Raw genomic sequence first — 16,911 nt, forward strand, 5'->3', positions numbered from 1 at the left:
CTTAAGACTCCTACATGTGGCCTTTACAACAGTTCTCAAGTGTGTAATCCGGCTACGTCCTTCCATTAACAGCTTTCAACCATATGAGGTGACCGACTTTTGACATCACGCATCACGGCTCAGTCTAGTGTTTCCAGTCTTGTGGATAACATGAAACACCTATAATTTAGGCGAGGACTCACTTGAAACTTCAATGCTGGTGCTTAACACGTAATCGGAAATTATGCTCCAGAGAAGAGGTCGACTGTGACCACCTGTTGGATTAAACTATGGGAACCTGTACCAGCAAATATATCTCCTACACTTTTTGTTTCATGAACATGCATATACATACTGATAAGTCAGTTTTAAGAGTTCTCTGAGCAAAGCTGTACGATACCACCGGACTTACAGAGGAAACAATCGAATTGCACAAATTTTTATTAAAATTCGTTGTATGTACTAAATTGTGTACGAGCATTTAATTTTGGATTGTTTAAGTCACTCCTGCTGTTAGTGTCTTCCTTCCACCTTGATATTCACATCCCTTTACTGAAAATTGCTTTGCGAGAACTACGTCGTCGTTCTTTCATGGAATTCAGTTTTAAGTTCAAGTTCTCACGCTTTCCTATGTAGACTTGTTACATCCATTGTCATACATTTTGTCCTTGGTTTTGTAAAATTCCTAAGAATGTCACCCAAAATCATTATCATCGAACACCAAATGTGAAAGTGGGTCAGATGGTTATGGCAGTGGAAGGTTTGTGCACTATGAATAGGTTAGTAAGGTATGTATTGCTGGAAACAAGGTCTCATAACAGATACAGCGTGTTCCTACAGCAATTGTGGATTGCTATCTAGTTCTGCGCCTGTGTTGTGACTTAACTTCAGCCTAGGTGGTTGCGGTTTACAGAGAATTTTATCAAGTTCTATGACTAAAGGAATATACAATGGCTCTGAGCACTATGGGACTTAACTTCTGTGGTCATCAGTCCCCTAGAACTTAGAACTACTTAAACCTAACTAACCTAAGGACATCACACACATCCATGCCCGAAGCAGGATTCGAACCTGCGACCGTAGCGGTCACGCGGTTCCAGACAGAAGCGCCTTTAACCGCACGGCCACACCGGCCGGCAGGAATACACAATGAAGAGCCAAAGAAATTTGTACACCTGCCTAATATAGTGCAGACCCCTGCGTGCGCGCGAAAGTTCCGCACACGACGTGGCATGGACTCGACTAACGTCTGAAGTAATGCTGGTGGGAACTGACACCATGAATTCTGCAGGGCTGTCCATAAAACCTTAAGAGTACGAGTGGGCGAATCTCTTCTGAACAGCACGTTAATAATGTTCATGTCCGGGGAATTTTGTGTCCAGCGGAAGTACTTAAACTCAGAATAGTGTTCCTGGAGCCACTCTGTAGCAATTCTTGGCGTGTGGGGTGTCGCATTGTCCCGCTGGAATTGCCCAAGTCCGTCGGAATGCACAATGGACATGAATGGATGCTTACGTACGTGTCATCTGTCAAAATCGTATCTAGACGCATCAGGGGTTCCATAACACTCCAACTCCACACGCCTCACACCATTACAGAGCCTCCACCAGCTTGAACAGTTCCCTGCTGACATACAGGAATCACGTATTCATACGGTTGTCTACATACCCGTACATGTCCATCCGCTCTCTAAAATTTGAAACGAGACTCGTCCGACCAGGCAACATGTTTCGAGTCATCAACAGTCTAATGTCGGTGTTGACGGGCCCAGGCGAGTAGTAAAGCTCTGTGTCGTGCAGTCATCTATAGTGTAAACGAGTGGGCCTCCGATTTCGAAAGCCCATATCGACGATGCTTTGTTGAATGGTTCGCACGCTGACACTTGTTGATCGCTCAGCACTGAAATATGCAGCAACTTGCGGAAGGGTTGCACCACGCTGAACGATTCTCTTCAGTCGTCGTTGTTCCCGTTCTTGCAGGATGCACTCATGAAATGGTCGTACGGGATAATCCCCACTTCATCTCTACCATCGCTCGTGCGCCAACTATAAACCACGTTTAAGTTCACTTATATCTTGATAACCTGCCACTGTAGAGAGACACTTATCGTCTTATATAGGCGTTGCCGACCGCAGCGCCGTATTCTGCCTCTGGACATATCTCCGTATTCGTTTGCGCATGCCTATACCAGTTTCTTTGGCGCTCCAGTGTATAATTAAGTTGCTCCACTCTGCTGTTAGGTATAGTTTCACACTAAGAACCAGAAGCTAATCCTTTTTTGTGATGTAGACTGTATAACAGTATTCTCTGATGCTTAAATGGGAGTTGTAAGATGATCACATTGTGCATCTAGATGCTGGAAAGCCGTTTACCGCCGATGTGGAGTTATTATAACTGTTTTTCCTGTACAAGCAGCGTTGCAGTTAATCAGAAATGAGATTTGCAGTTTCTGGTGTGTGTTTTGTGTGTTGTGTGTGGTTTTAAAGATTTTGATGCTGTCTTGCTGTGATATATTCTTGATGGGTGGTCAGCCGGTATACAACCCATTGTGGAGAATATCTAATATCACTTCTTGGCAGTGTCTTTTGTTATTCCACTTGCATATGGAGCAATCGGGGGACGAATATCTGCTTCGGTCAATCAACTTTAAGCGTTCTTGTGTGCTGAATCTGTGCGACTTGTACTCCGGAATATTGTGAGAGCGAATGTATGGTGGACATTCCTTAAAATACTCTTCTATTTGTTGTCAAGCATTGAATGGAACACGAAGTTAGCGCTCCTGGCGTCTGGTCGGTGTTAAATACAGCGTGCACCGTGTGGTGATCTCAAAAGGCACTGTCTGTTTAGATAAATAAACGTTCCTGTCTCTTATATCTTATTACATCCTGACCGATGGTCTTAGGTGTCATACCTCCTCCTAGTACAGTTAGTGTCTACCATCTTTGTGCTGTTTTACTTTTCAGAGAGACATATGGAACTGCTAGCCTCGGGAAAATGGTATGCACAGCAAGGTGTGGCATAAGTGATGGAAACCCGCGTGACTGACGTTCGGCACAGTAGGGATCTAGCGGTGTTTGAGTAAAGACGCAGGTCAATACCTCTCCTATTCCCCTCCACCATCCAAATACGACGATGACAATTGACTGCAGCAGTGGGCTATTCAGTTTCGAAGTTAGGACGTGTGCTCTATAGTCAGCAGAAATCCTTTCATTTTGTACTTGGGATAAGTGGATTTTCTCACATTTAGAAATTTTGGTAGCCGGTTTGGAGAAGTAGATTATTTAACTGTAATGTCAAAGAGGGTGTTGAAATTTGTTGGAACATAGCACGACTGAACCTGCAGGGAGAGAATTGAGCTAGCATGGGGCAGATGGATCTTTCCCTCCACAATGTCTGTTTAAAAGATATAAAGTGGAGAGATCCTAACATTGGCTTAGGAGTAGTGGTATGCAGTGACCATACACTTCTGAGGGGCTAGTATGCCTGAATTCCACCCTGTTATAAATAGGGGACAGGTCTGAGCTAGGTTCTGACGTCATAGAGCCAGTGCCAATATTTCAAGTGTTGGATTCCGAGGTCATAGAGCATGTCCAGTATACCAAGTATTTGATTCCACTGTCATAGAGCCAGTGTTTCAGGTCAGTCACCTTCCATCGCCATTTTGGGTTCTGGTGTCGTAGATTCAGTGTAAAGACTGACGTCATTATACTTTGTGCTAAGCATGCCACATAACTAATGAGGAAGTATTGAATAGGATTGGGGAGAAGAGAAGTTTGTGGCACAACTTGACCAGAAGAAGGGATCGGTTGGTAGGACATGTTCTGAGGCATCAAGGGATCACCAATGGAGGGCAGCGTGGAGGGTAAAAATCGTAGAGGGAGACCAAGAGATGAATACACGAAGCAGATTCAGAAGGATGTAGGTTGCAGTAGGTACTGGGAGATGAAAAAGCTTGCACAGGATAGAGTAGCATGGAGAGCTGCATCAAACCAGTCTCAGGACTGAAGACCACAACAACAACAAGCATGCCAAAGTACGGAGTAACAATACTTTGGTCAGGTCCTTACGTGAGATGTGAATCGCTCACTGCATCGTACTCTCGTTGTTGTATACATTCACTATCTTTGGCTGATTCTTACACGCTGTAATTCAGTAGCACTATCAGCGCTTGAGAATTGAATAATTAAGCTGTTTGTGTTGAATTCTGATCCTGCCCTATCCTATCCTGCAAAACCCACCCACTCACCCTCCACCCACCCACCTACCCACCCACCCACCCACCCACACACACACACACACACACACACACACACACACACACACACACACACACACACACCACTGCAAGTTTAAACGCAGCCAAAACCTCTCAGACAAACAGAAGCTAAACGATGTCAAAGTTAGCAAAAGGAGGACTATGCGTGAAGCGTTCAGTGAGTTCGAAAGTAAAATTCTATGTACCGACTTGACAGAAAATCCTAGGAAGTTCTGGTCTTACGTTAAATCAGTAAGTGGCACGAAACAGCATATCCAGACAGTCTGGGATGATGATGGCATTGAAACAGAGGATGACACGCGTAAACCAGAAACACTAAACACCTTTTTCCAAAGCTGTTTCACAGAGGAAGACCGCACTGCAGTTCCTTCTCTAAACCCTCGCACAAACGAAAAAATGGCTACATCGAAATAAGTGTCCAAGGAATAGAAAAGCAACTGAAATCACTCAACAGAGGAAAGTCCACTGGACCTGACGGGATACCAATTCGATTCTACACAGAGTACGCGAAATAAATTGCCCCCTTTCTAACAGCCGTGTACCGCAAGTCTCTAGAGGAACGGAAGGTTCCAAATGATTGGAAAAGAGCACAGGTAGTCCCATTCTTCAAGAAGGCTCGTCGAGCAGATGCGCAAAACTATAGACCTATATCTCTGACATCGATCTGTTGTAGAATTTTAGAACATGTTCTTTGTTCGCGTATCATGTCATTTCTGGAAACCCAGAATCTACTCTGTAGGAATCAACATGGATCCCGGAAACAGCGATCGTGTGAGACCCAACTCGCTTTATTTGTTCACGAGACCCAGAAAATATTAGATACAGGCTCCCAGGTAAATGCCATTTTCCTTGACTTCCGGAAGGCGTTCGATACCGTTCCGCACTGTCGCCTGATAAGCAAAGTAAGAGCCTACGGAATATCAGACCAGCTGTGTGGCTGGATTAAAGAGTTTTTATCAAACAGAACACAGCATGTTGTTCTCAATGGAGAGACGTCTACAGACGTTAAAGTAACCTCTGGCGTGCCACAGGGGAGTGTTATGGGACCATTGCTTTTCACAATATATATAAATGACCTAGTAGATAGTGTCGGACGTTCCATGCGGGTTTTCGCGGATGATGGTATAGTATACAGAGAAGTTGCAGCATTAGAAAATTGCAGCAAAATGCAGGAAGATCTGCAACGGATAGGCACTTGGTGCAGGGAGTGGTAACTGACCCTTAACATAGACAAATGTAATGTATTGCGAATACATAGAAAGAAGGATACTTTATTGTATGATTATATGATAGCGGAACAAACACTGGTAGCAGTTACTTCTGTAAAATATCTGGGAGTATGCGTGCGGAACGATTTGAAGTGGAATGATCATATAAAATTAATTGTTGGTAAGACGGGTGCCAGGTTGAGATTAATTGGGAGAGTCCTTAGAAAACGTAGTCCATCAACAAAGGAGGTGGCTTACAAAACACTCGTTCGACCTATACTTGAGTATTGCTCATCAGTGTGGGATCCGTACCAGGTCGCGTTGACAGAGGAGATAGAGAATATCCAAATAAGAGCGGCGCGTTTCGTCACAGGGTTATTTGGTAAGCGTGATAGCGTTACGGAGATGTTTAGCAAACTCAAGTGGCAGACTCTGCAAGAGAGGCGCTCTGCATCGGGGTGTAGTTTACTGTCCAGGTTTCGAGAGGGTGCGTTTCTGAATGAGATATCGAATATATTGCTTCCCCCTACTTATACCTCCCGAGGAGATCACGAATGTAAAATTAGAGAGATTCGAGCGCGTACGAAGGCTTTCCGGCAGTCGTTCTTCCCGCGAACCATACGCGACTGGAACAGGAAAGGGAGGTAATGACAGTGGCACGTAAAGTGCCCTCCGCCACACACCATTGGGTGGCTTGCGGAGTATAAATGTAGATGTAGATGTAATGACAAGTTCTTTAAGGGAAGATGCTAGTACAATAATTTTTAGAGTGGACAACAAACAAATATCGAACGAAATCACAGACATCCTGTTATTGTCATAGCATTTATCGATAGTCCGGACAGAAATGTAGCGGTATGACGCGAAATTAACTTCTTTTGGTAAAATTTTCATCGATTTAAGGACAAAGTTGTGTGTTTTGGCTTGGTTGTGTGCTGGATGAGCGTAATCGTAGCAAATGTGAGGCAGCATTACTTGTGTGCAACTATCGATTGTGTCAGTTTAATACCCAATCGTTCTCACAACGTCTCGTGAAGAGAACGGCTGCTACACACCCCAAATATTTCTTTGATCTCTTCCTAGCTGATGTGTGGTGGGGCGCCGTTCTATACTGTAAGTACAAAGGGAATAGCTTAGAAGTCTTTAGTATGATCAGTTTCAGACTCTGATATTGAGCCGGCCGTTGTGGCCGAGCGGTTCTAGGCGCTTCTGTCCGGAACCGCGCTGCTGCTACGGTCGCAGGTTCGAATCCTGCCTCGTGCATGGGTGTGTGTGTTGTCCTTAGGTTAGTTAGGTTTAAGTAGTTCTAAGTCTAGGGGACTGATGACCTCAGATGTTAAGTCTCATAGTGCTCTGAGCCATTTGAACCAATCTGATATTGAACTTGACGTCATCTTCTCAAAATGCTTTGAAGCAAATGTGCGATGTGTCCAGTCGCAAATTTCCCTGCCATTTTAACCTAGGTCACTTTATACTGCGGTTGTCCCGCCATCACAGACAGTATGCAATGGTATAGGAACGATGCACCCGTTGGAAACCTATAAATGGTTTTCGTCAGACTGAATGTTGTATTTGATGTACAAAACAGTAGTTTCATCCTCTTAAAGTTTGCGAGCATTATGTTTGGAGCTCTGTACAAGAGAAACCTCGTAGGTGGACGCATGCCAGGTGCTGGAAATGTATTTCCCCGTACTACAGAGAGCACTGACTGTGGCGGGGCGCATGGCCTGTGGGGGCAAAAGGTGTGAGATGTCGGTTTGCATTCCTCACTGCATGATGTGGCGCCTGCTGCACCAGAATTGTACTGAGGAAGTGATAGAAGCAGTGTACAGCAAGACCATGCGGACCGCTGGAGGGTCTCACGGTCAGTTGTAAGTAAGATGTTTGCGTCAGCGAACTTCATCTCTCGATACGTAGGGACGTGTTGCAGTGTTGGCGAGTTGGAGTTGGCAGCTGTGTGCAGAGACCATGTAGGCTACTCAAGCTACGGAATGTCAGAAACGTTTCATCGCATTCCTCTAACACAACAGGACGCGGTCCTGCTCTAAAATTAGACTACCTTTAATTGTAAACTCGTGTAGTCTTAGAAATATGTCAGAAAAAATGTGGTGTGGATTCAATGCCTTAGCGGATGATATGCTTGGTGCTGGCCAGTTCATTTACGCATCCACTGTAGATGGAAGTAGCCTCTCTCTACCTGTGGTTTCAGGTGCCGTGTGACGTAGTGGTGTGTGTTCCGAGTAGTACCGATGCTAAGTTACACGCGGTCTGCCAACATGAGGCGGAGCTGATGCGAGCTGGCGTCAGGGAGTCGGCCGACGGTTGTGGAGGCGCGGTATGGGGGGCTGCGATGTTCAAATAAAAATACAAGTGATTACCTCTCCCATTCCTTCCCCCAACTACATGCGACAGTGACGACTATTTGACAACGATTAAGGCTGCATCAGTGGTCTATTCAGTTTTAAAGTAAAGTAAACTAAACTAAACTCCTCCCGAACAGGCCATGAAGGCCCAACTGTACCGACCGGCTGCCGTGTCATCCTCAGCCCACAGGCGTCACTGGATGCGAATATGGATGGGCATGTGGTCAGCACACCGCTCTCCCGGATGTATGTCCGATACCGGAGCCGCTGCTTCTCAATCAAGTAGCTCCTCAGTTTGCCTCACAAGAGCAGAGTGCACCCCGCTTGCCAACAGCGCTCGGCAGACCGGATGGTCACCCATCCAAGTGCTATCCCAGCCCGACAGCGCTTAACTTCGGAGATCTGACGGGTACCGGTGTTACCACTGCGGCAAGGCCGTTGGCAGTTTTAAAGTAAGAATGAGTGCATTATAGTGTGACAGCAAGCAGACTTCCGTTCAATTTAAACTTGAGGTAACTGTATTTTTAATTTTGACTCCCTGTCATTCGGGTTAAAGTAGAATTGTGGTTACTGCATTTTTAATGCTTCTTGTCATTTTAACTCCAGCCATTCAACCTTTGTTTGCAGTGCTGCAGTGCTGTAACAACAGCATACTAGCGTTGGCAATTGGAACTTATATAATCCATTCCGCATTGGGTTACGGAGTCTTCAGGACGGCCTGTCTGTTAAAGGGGGTAATGGGGACGGGATAGTGACTGTCTTCTCGACTGGTCTGGTGATCGTGAACTTCGCGATTGCGGAATAGGGACCTCTCCCTGGCAAGGTATATGTTTCAAAATCGTTCAAATGCCTCTAAGCACTATGGGACTTAGCATTTTAGGTCATCAGACCCCTAGACTTAGAACTACTTTAACATTTCAGTGTTCAGATAATAAGTTGCCGTCACTTTAATCTAAGAATAGTTGATCAATGCAGCTAGCCGCTATCTCTGTGTATTGTCTTGTCTGTATAAACGTGTATCTGTTGTCTTTAAGATCCCTTCACCTTCACACATAAGTCTATACAGTAAAGTAAGGCCCTCCCAGTTCTTGGCTGATCCGTGATAAGACAGGCGAAAAATTAGACTAATGGAGGATTATTAGTATTATCTCTATTTTCATTCGCTCTCTCTCTCTTTCTCTCCTTTATCTACGTATAGTTTTTGATATAAGATTTCATTACGTGATATAGTGATAAAATGAATCAGCCAAATAGAATCTTTGGTGGAGTCCTTCGTTTTGGTAATCAGCGGCTGGCTTGCTGTAAGAGATCTTTACATTTATTATTACTGTTAAACACTGTAGTCAGTCGGGAGAATCAATCGTTTGGACAATTTGTTCCTTTTACGAAAGATTGCGTATTCCAGATGTGTACGAAGCCTTTTTGGACGATTTAACACAGACTCAGTGATTGCAGGCTCTCTTCGACACAGCTGCAACTTCCCCACTAATTACAGGGCCAACGTGATCAACAAATGATTCAGAAAAAGCTCATTCGCTCATTCACTCCAGAACAAAAAAGTCACAAACCTTATTTATGGAGGAAATTGTGTATTAAATCCATCTCCATTACATGTCCAGATCTCCGATGAATCCACGCCTTAATTATTTTCCTTTTACAATCTCTTTCTCTTCAAAACAAACCACTAGCGGCACAAATGTTAATTGGCTCGCTTTAGCGAGAAGAAAAGCAGAATAGGTATCTCTCAGAAACACGTCAATCCCTCAACAGATACTCCAGAAGCTGTCCTAGTTACCACTCTAACAACCATGGAGAATGCATATATGCATCTCTGTTATTTCAAAGAATAAATGCACTAGAAAATACTTTGGCGTCGACGAGCTGTCTCCGCATATATTACGGGAAAATCAGATCAGATAACTTTTCCAAAGTGAAGGAATGTGGATGGTTTGATTGAAAATGATTAATTGGTGCGTGGTAGAGGGTATTTGCTGTGGGGTCTCTACAATGCCCCTCGCAGCGAACAAAGTTTGTGAGCCTAATTTTGATTTACCGAACACACTTCGCGAGCTGTCTATTAGTGTGGGTAACCCGGAAGTGACGGGTGCCAGTCCTCCGACTGAAAAAAAAATCATGTATAAGACAGACGAAGAAAAGAAACATTGAAAACAGAAGAAATGAAGAGACAGGTACTGCGGCTGTATTGCTTTTACGTGAATCAAGGTGTTATGTCTGCTGTGCACAAGGAAGGAAGATGATCTTTCATTAAACTATTATCAGGGTCTACCCATTCGGGAACTTTCTTAAGCAGGGAAACCTTGGAAAACCTCTTAAGCCTAGACCCCCAGCCTACGATACATAGAAGATAGGAAAGCCTACAGAAGAGAAAAAATAATTTTGAAATTGATCTCTAAAGGAAAGATAGGGATAGATTTACATAACGATTTGGAGAAGAGTGATTTGTGCCTCTAGCTAAAAAAAATTTACAATCAATAACTCAAGTTTTTTTTTTACGGTCTTGTTCCCAGGACAATATCTTGCGGTTCTGAAACTCCCCCGGATCTTGCATGTCCCCGACGTCCAAATTTGTAGTCGGTCTTCTACGCGGCCCAAAATGGGAAGAGTAGAAGGGACAGGGATAACAGATTTTACATGCAACATTCATTCCAAAGGAATTAGCAATGACCGAAAGGGAAACTCTTCCTGTAAAAGAACTGGTTAGGTTGCACCGTCCAAGATTCTCCTTTTTGAAAACAAAATCCCTATGGCTTCATGCATCCTTTTTCTTACGATGTACTGCAAGGAATTTAGCCATTGACTTAAGGTTTCCATGTATCCATTGACTAATGCTGTTGACGAAAACATCATAATATTTACTCTAGTTTGAATTTTCTTTTGGACTTCGCTTATCACTTAATCACCACTTGTGCTTATAAGTCTAAAAATTCTGACACATTTTCTGTCAATGATTTACTCTTCGTAATTTAAAGGATTCATGCAACATGCAGTAGATTTTGGATTCAAATCATCGAATAATGGAAAGTGTGGTTCATTTTATACAAAGATGTAATCCATCATTTCCTTGAAAAGTCATATCATTTATCTATACTCTTAAAATTTTTATCCTAAATACATTTATATCTCCGCTTGATTGCTGTAATGTAAAAGTTATTGGTGGCGAGGATTGTGGATTCACTTCTTTCATTTATTCTCTGATTCATCCGGCATTCATACATGCACATATATGGAAATGGATTTTCAAAAAAAATTCCAAAGTGAACAAGACCCATTAAGTAACTACTAATTCTATGAATATTAACTTCTTTTGACATTCAACAATAAATCAAGAACTCTTAACCTCTAATTATGACACTTTTTTGAAGTTGAACATCAATCAGATTTCCCTCGCGTTTGATGCGAGTCTCTTACACAGCATATCTGTGTCGTCTATATCGATTCTAACTCTCGCGCCGACGTCAATTGTTTTGCGCGGGAAATTATCTTTGCGGCGTTAACCGTCACTCATGATTCACTGCCTAAACGCATCACTTCACTTCACACGCTTACACATCTAATCGTGCACTTGAAATTGTGTATGAACATACACTGGGTGCCTCTTTTGATTACGCAGCGTCATTTTCGGGAAATATTTCTTTCTTCTTGAAGGTCATTCAGATCCTTTATAATTCTTGATGACATTAGCAATGCTAGAGTTCTATGTTTACCCAAACACAGGTGAAGCCTATCTCCACTATCTTCTTTACAGCACTCTATAGTTATAGTTATTCACTATTTCTACAATCTGTGTTACTGATTAATTATTTCAGTTTAAAGTTTTCTAACACTAAACACACACAGTTTATTGTTATGTGTTTACGAGCGTAAATCTCTGTCACTCGCAACACCATTCATCCCTATCCTCTAATCTTCATTAAATTTTTTCAAGTCGTTATGGGAAAACAACCCTTTAATTTTGTTAGATCCCTGGTATGCTAACAGATAAGCCCCAGGGTTCGGAATTTGTAGAATGATGTATGGGCCAGTATATAATAGCTCCCATTTCTTTATACTCTTCTTTATTAGCGATGATTTGGTATGTCTTTTGACTAGTAGCTTCTCTCCGACGTGGTACGCCTGTACCCTCTTGATTAATTTGTCATATTGTTGTTTTCTCTGATCAGCCTTTTGCGTCATATTTATGATGGCTTGTCTTATTTTTTCTTCCCAAGGCATCTCAGTTTCCTGAGTTTTAGGCATATGTTCAGTCCAGAAGTTTTCGTCTTTTGCCTCGAACATCAGTTCATGAGGTGTACAACCAGTGGAGGAGTGCTCAAAGTCTTCCACACAATTTTCCCACGTAGTCTGCTTATTATGGCAATAGGTCCTCATAAAGCGATTGAACTCTCTAAATATTCTCTCAACCAAATTGCCTTGTGGGTGGTAAAATGATGTTAGTATGTGTTTCACACCGACTTGAGACAAAACCTGTTTCCATCGGAGTCCCGTGAATATCTTAGCATTGTCTGTTATTATCGCCTTAGGTATACCAACATGTGGAAGATAATCCCTTGTCAATCTTATTACAATTACTTTGGCTGTAGCAGCCTTTGTCGGGTATAGATTTACGTATTTCGCACACACATCAAGAAATGCCAACACATATCTAACACCTCCTCTTGAAGTTGGTAACGGTCCACACAGATCGCACGAAATTAATTCTTTTGGTTCTCGGACTAATATGGAGCATAATGGGTGCTTACTCCCTTTTGAATCCGGCTTTGCTTTTTGACAGATTATGCATTACTTCAAGACCTCATGCACTTTGCGCTTTATGTTGGGAAAATAACAGTACACACTTATCTTGTCTGCACATTTTGTCGCACCGAAATGTCCCCAGGTTAAATTGGTGAACCATACGAGTTTCTCCATTTGCGCCTCAGGTATACATACACACCAACGGACTTTGTTTGGCCTTCCACAGCGGAAAAATAATACCCCATTTACCAGCTTGTAACAATTTGCCATCTGATCCGAAGGTTGCTGTTGTAACCTTTGAATGACACTTCTCCATTGAGCATCTCTTTTCTGTAACTGTGCCAATACAGGGAATTCTGAGTTATTATTTACTTCAATCTCTTTAGTCAAACCCTGTGGTTACCTTGATAGAGCGTCAGCAATAATGTTTTGCTGTCCTGAGGCATCCACGATCCTAAATTGGTATTGTTGCAGAGCGAGAGTCCATCTAGCCAGTCTGGGGTGTAACAGTTTACACATTTGTAAAAACGTTAATGATTGATGATCGCAATATACGACAATCTTTGACCCATATAGATAATAATGAAAATTTTTAAATCCCCAGATGACCGCAAGAGCCTCTAATTCTGCAGTCGTGTAAGTTCGTTCACAGTTGGACAAAACACGACTAGCAAACGCAATAGGACACAAGGTAAGTTGTCAATTTATCTTGCGTACTTGGAAAAGGCACGCGCCAATACCCACATTCGAAGAATCTGTTGACAAGTAAAATTCTTCTTGCATGTCCGGATGGTACAGCGGTGCATTTACTAATTGCTTCTTTAACTCTTCGAATGCTTCTTGACACTCTAACGTCCAGAGCCAGGGCACATCCTTCTTCAACAGACTATTTAGAGCTGATGCGTTCATCGCCTGATTTGTTATGAATCTTCTAAAAAATGAGGCAAGGCCCATAAATCCTTTTAATTGCCTCCTATTCCTGGGTGTTGGAAACTTACTAATTGCAATTAGCTTCTCCTTGGTTGGTAAAATTCCCTTTGCGTCAATTATTTGCCCCAGGAACTTGATTCTGTTTACTGCAAAATAGGACTTCTGTAGGTTAGCAGCTATTCCCGCGGTTATGAACACGTCCAACACTCGGTTCAGTAAGGTAATATGCTCCTCCCAAGTTTTCGATGCAATAATCAAATCGTCAACGAACACTGTTATCCTGCTTCTGAGTTCTGGGCCTAGTGCATAATCTAGAGATGCTATAAAGGTTCCAGCACTAATGTTGAGTCCGAAAGGAACTACGGTGAATAGGTAACCTCTTCCGGAATAAATGAAAGCTGTATACTTCCTTGATGACTCATCCTTGACTTGCCAATAAGAGCTTCGCAAATCAATGCTCGTCAAATATTTGACATCCTGGAACCGTTGTATAAGTTCGTCTATGTTTTCCAGATGTGTTCTCACTGGAATTATGATTTTATTTATTTCTCTGGCGTCGAGTGCCAGTCTAACAATCCCATTTGCTTTTGGCACGACTAACAATGGGGAGCAGTATGGGCCTGTAGAGGGTTCGATCAATCCCCATTTCAACATGCGATCTATTTCCTTTTGAACTTGAGCCTTTAACCTCCAGGGAACAGGATAGAAAGTTCTACAATACGTTTCGTGCGGCTTAACGTAGAGATGGTATATGTATCACTTAATAACTCCTGGCCTTTCATCAAAAACGTCTTCATACGTTAATAATAATTCACTGAGCTGCTTCTTCTGATCTTCGATCATGCAGTCGGATTCAAACACTAATTGACCGAAATCTTCTTTGATTTGGAGCTCATTAATTGCGTGCTGTTAAGAATTTTGGGCCGTCCTGATTACTTGCACACTGATCCCACAATTATATTTTCTCGTAAGGCTTTTTTTTAACAACTCCAACTCAATCTCTTGTTTATTAACATTCAACCAAATTTTTCCTGTTTTGAAATCTATTCTGCATCCGTATTGACGTAGGCTGTCGACTCCGATAATGCAATCCACCACCAAATTTTTCACAACAAGGAATGTGCTTAATATTGCTACATTTCCGAATTCCACTCCATGTAGTGACTGCACCTTTACATTAGCCGATCGAGCCCCAACGGCGCCTATTATTCTGCAATTTTGTACTGGAAAAACTGGTACTCGTCTTATATTTCTGATCCTGTTGAATAGTGCCTCCGAAATAACATTTGTGGTTGCAGCTGTGTCTAAAACCGCCACTCTAGGTACGGTCTCCATAATGACTTGCACTTCGGCTACTGCCACCTGTTCCTTATCTTCATCTTGTGGTTCTAAGTACTCGGTCAGTTCTTCTGCCAGTAATCGTCCATCATTATACGTTTAGCATGGGTACACATATCCTGTTGCCTCTCAACCAATGGTTGACCGCTCCTCCGGGGCACGAGTGGGTCCTTACGAGTTTGTTGGGTTTTGATTTGTCTGCTGGTTGACATGATCCGTCACTTCGGTAACTACCGGTTGATTCGGAGATATCCGTCCCCACTGATGTTGGCTATTTGAATTCATTCCTCCCGGTTGATTCCAATTTCTATTATTGTTATTATTCCAGACTTGGGGTCTGAAATTTCTTTCGTTCCCCCACATGGAGTTGTATCTTTTCCCGTTCCTGTTATTCCTTGAATAGCCCCTAGCAAGACCATTGCCGGGATTACTATTGAGATTTTGAGGGATTCCTCCATTATTTAACGATCTCTGTTCATTCCTTCTAAGTGTCGATTGATCGCCATTGGTATAACCCATACTTCCACCTTGCCTACCATTTGGCGGAGGTTCTATCACCCTATATTGAACTCTGTTATTACGGGCTTTCTGGTTGTTCTCTTCGATAAAATCTATATGGTCTAACGTCGTGAAGAACGAGTCCAAGTGTTTGTCGCTGCCGTAAATCAATTGATTCCGGATGCCAGTTGGTAGCCTTGCCTTAAGTGTGTTTATTATGTCTGGCAAGGGCATAGGTCTGTCCCAGTATCTCGTTTTATTTATATATTTTTCGAAATACCTTCTAAGGCTTCCTTCCGAAAAGGAGAAAGGCTCTGGGTAGAGCACCTCCTGCCTTAGGCGTTCCTGTACCCCTTCTGACTAGAACTTCGCTAAAAACGCCTTCTCAAAATCGTCATATGTCGGGCAAACAGAAGTCATGTCCGAGGCCCAGATCGCCCCCGAACCTTGTATATATCCTGTAAAAAAACTGATCTTCTGCCACTCCGACCAATTTCTGGGTAGCACTCCTCTGAAACTTCGAATAAAAACAATTGGATGGACCCCCCTTTTGTCCGGGTTAAAAATCTGGAATTGCCAATGCTTTATCATTTTTTCTTCGGCATGGCAAAGGCTTTCGTAATCTCAAGTAGATAAGAATTCATGCGAACAACCAGCTTGTGGCAATTTAATGTTTGAATTACTTGCACAAGTCGGTATTGTGTGCGAATGGGCAGTAACTGGCTCTATAGTCGTTGCCAACTTCTGCTGCTGCTCTGTATTCATTTGTTCTGAGCTTTGTTGTGAAGCGCGCATCGTCTCTCCTATCGTTTGTTTCCAATGCTCAAAATCAGCACCTAACTGCTGTGGCACCTCCAAGTCCTTTGGCAAACAAATTCCCTTCCTGTTTGCCAGATAAATTCTGGAATGCTGCCTTAACATTTTTCTCAACGTTTTCACACATTAGCCTTTTGTTTTCTAATGTGATTTCGGATAATTTACCCGTTAATACGTTAATTTGGTGGTCTATAACGTCTTGACGCTCTGTCAGATGTTCAACGCTTTCCTTTAGGTTAGTCTGTGTACGTGCCAATTCAGGAAGTTGCGCAATTGCACATGCCATGGCGTCTTGCTTTTGTACTAATTGCGGAACCATTTCCACTTGTTCCCGTACGGTATCTATCTTAATAGCCACATACTCCTTCATTTTGACACGTACGCGCTGAGTAGATTCCTCACATTGTGCTTTCACCAACTCTATTTGTGCAGTTAATTTTCGTTCCGTCTCTTCGGCCTGATCTTTGAGTTCCTTGGTCTTCGCCTCTGTCCGCTGTTCTAATTCGGAAAAACTGTCTTGTAACTGCTGCTTAATCTCAGTCTGGACTAATTTCATCTGTTCTTGAGTTTGAGTGACTGTCACTAATTGTGTTTTAATATCGGTTTTCAGATTTTCCTGCCCTACAGTAATTGAGGCTAATTTCGTATTCAAATCATTTTGCCCTTCAGTAACTGAGGCAAATTTCGCATTAATGTCGGTTTTCAAAGTATTCATGCTCTTGGCTATCATCTGCATCTGTCTCATGAT

The 16,911-nt window shown here is 42.8% G+C and overlaps 1 long non-coding RNA gene and 1 pseudogene across 1 annotated transcript in view; one reads left to right on the top strand and one right to left on the bottom strand.

The window, feature by feature from the left end:
• LOC124556671 overlaps positions 1 to 16,911 on the top strand; it is a 258,728-nt gene that overhangs the window by 145,485 nt on the left and 96,332 nt on the right. The window lies entirely within an intron of this gene.
• LOC124557104 lies at positions 8,152 to 8,269 on the bottom strand (annotated as a pseudogene).

This window comes from Schistocerca americana, chromosome X (genome assembly GCF_021461395.2).
Source record: "Schistocerca americana isolate TAMUIC-IGC-003095 chromosome X, iqSchAmer2.1, whole genome shotgun sequence".
Classification (NCBI taxonomy): Eukaryota; Metazoa; Arthropoda; class Insecta; order Orthoptera; family Acrididae; genus Schistocerca; species Schistocerca americana.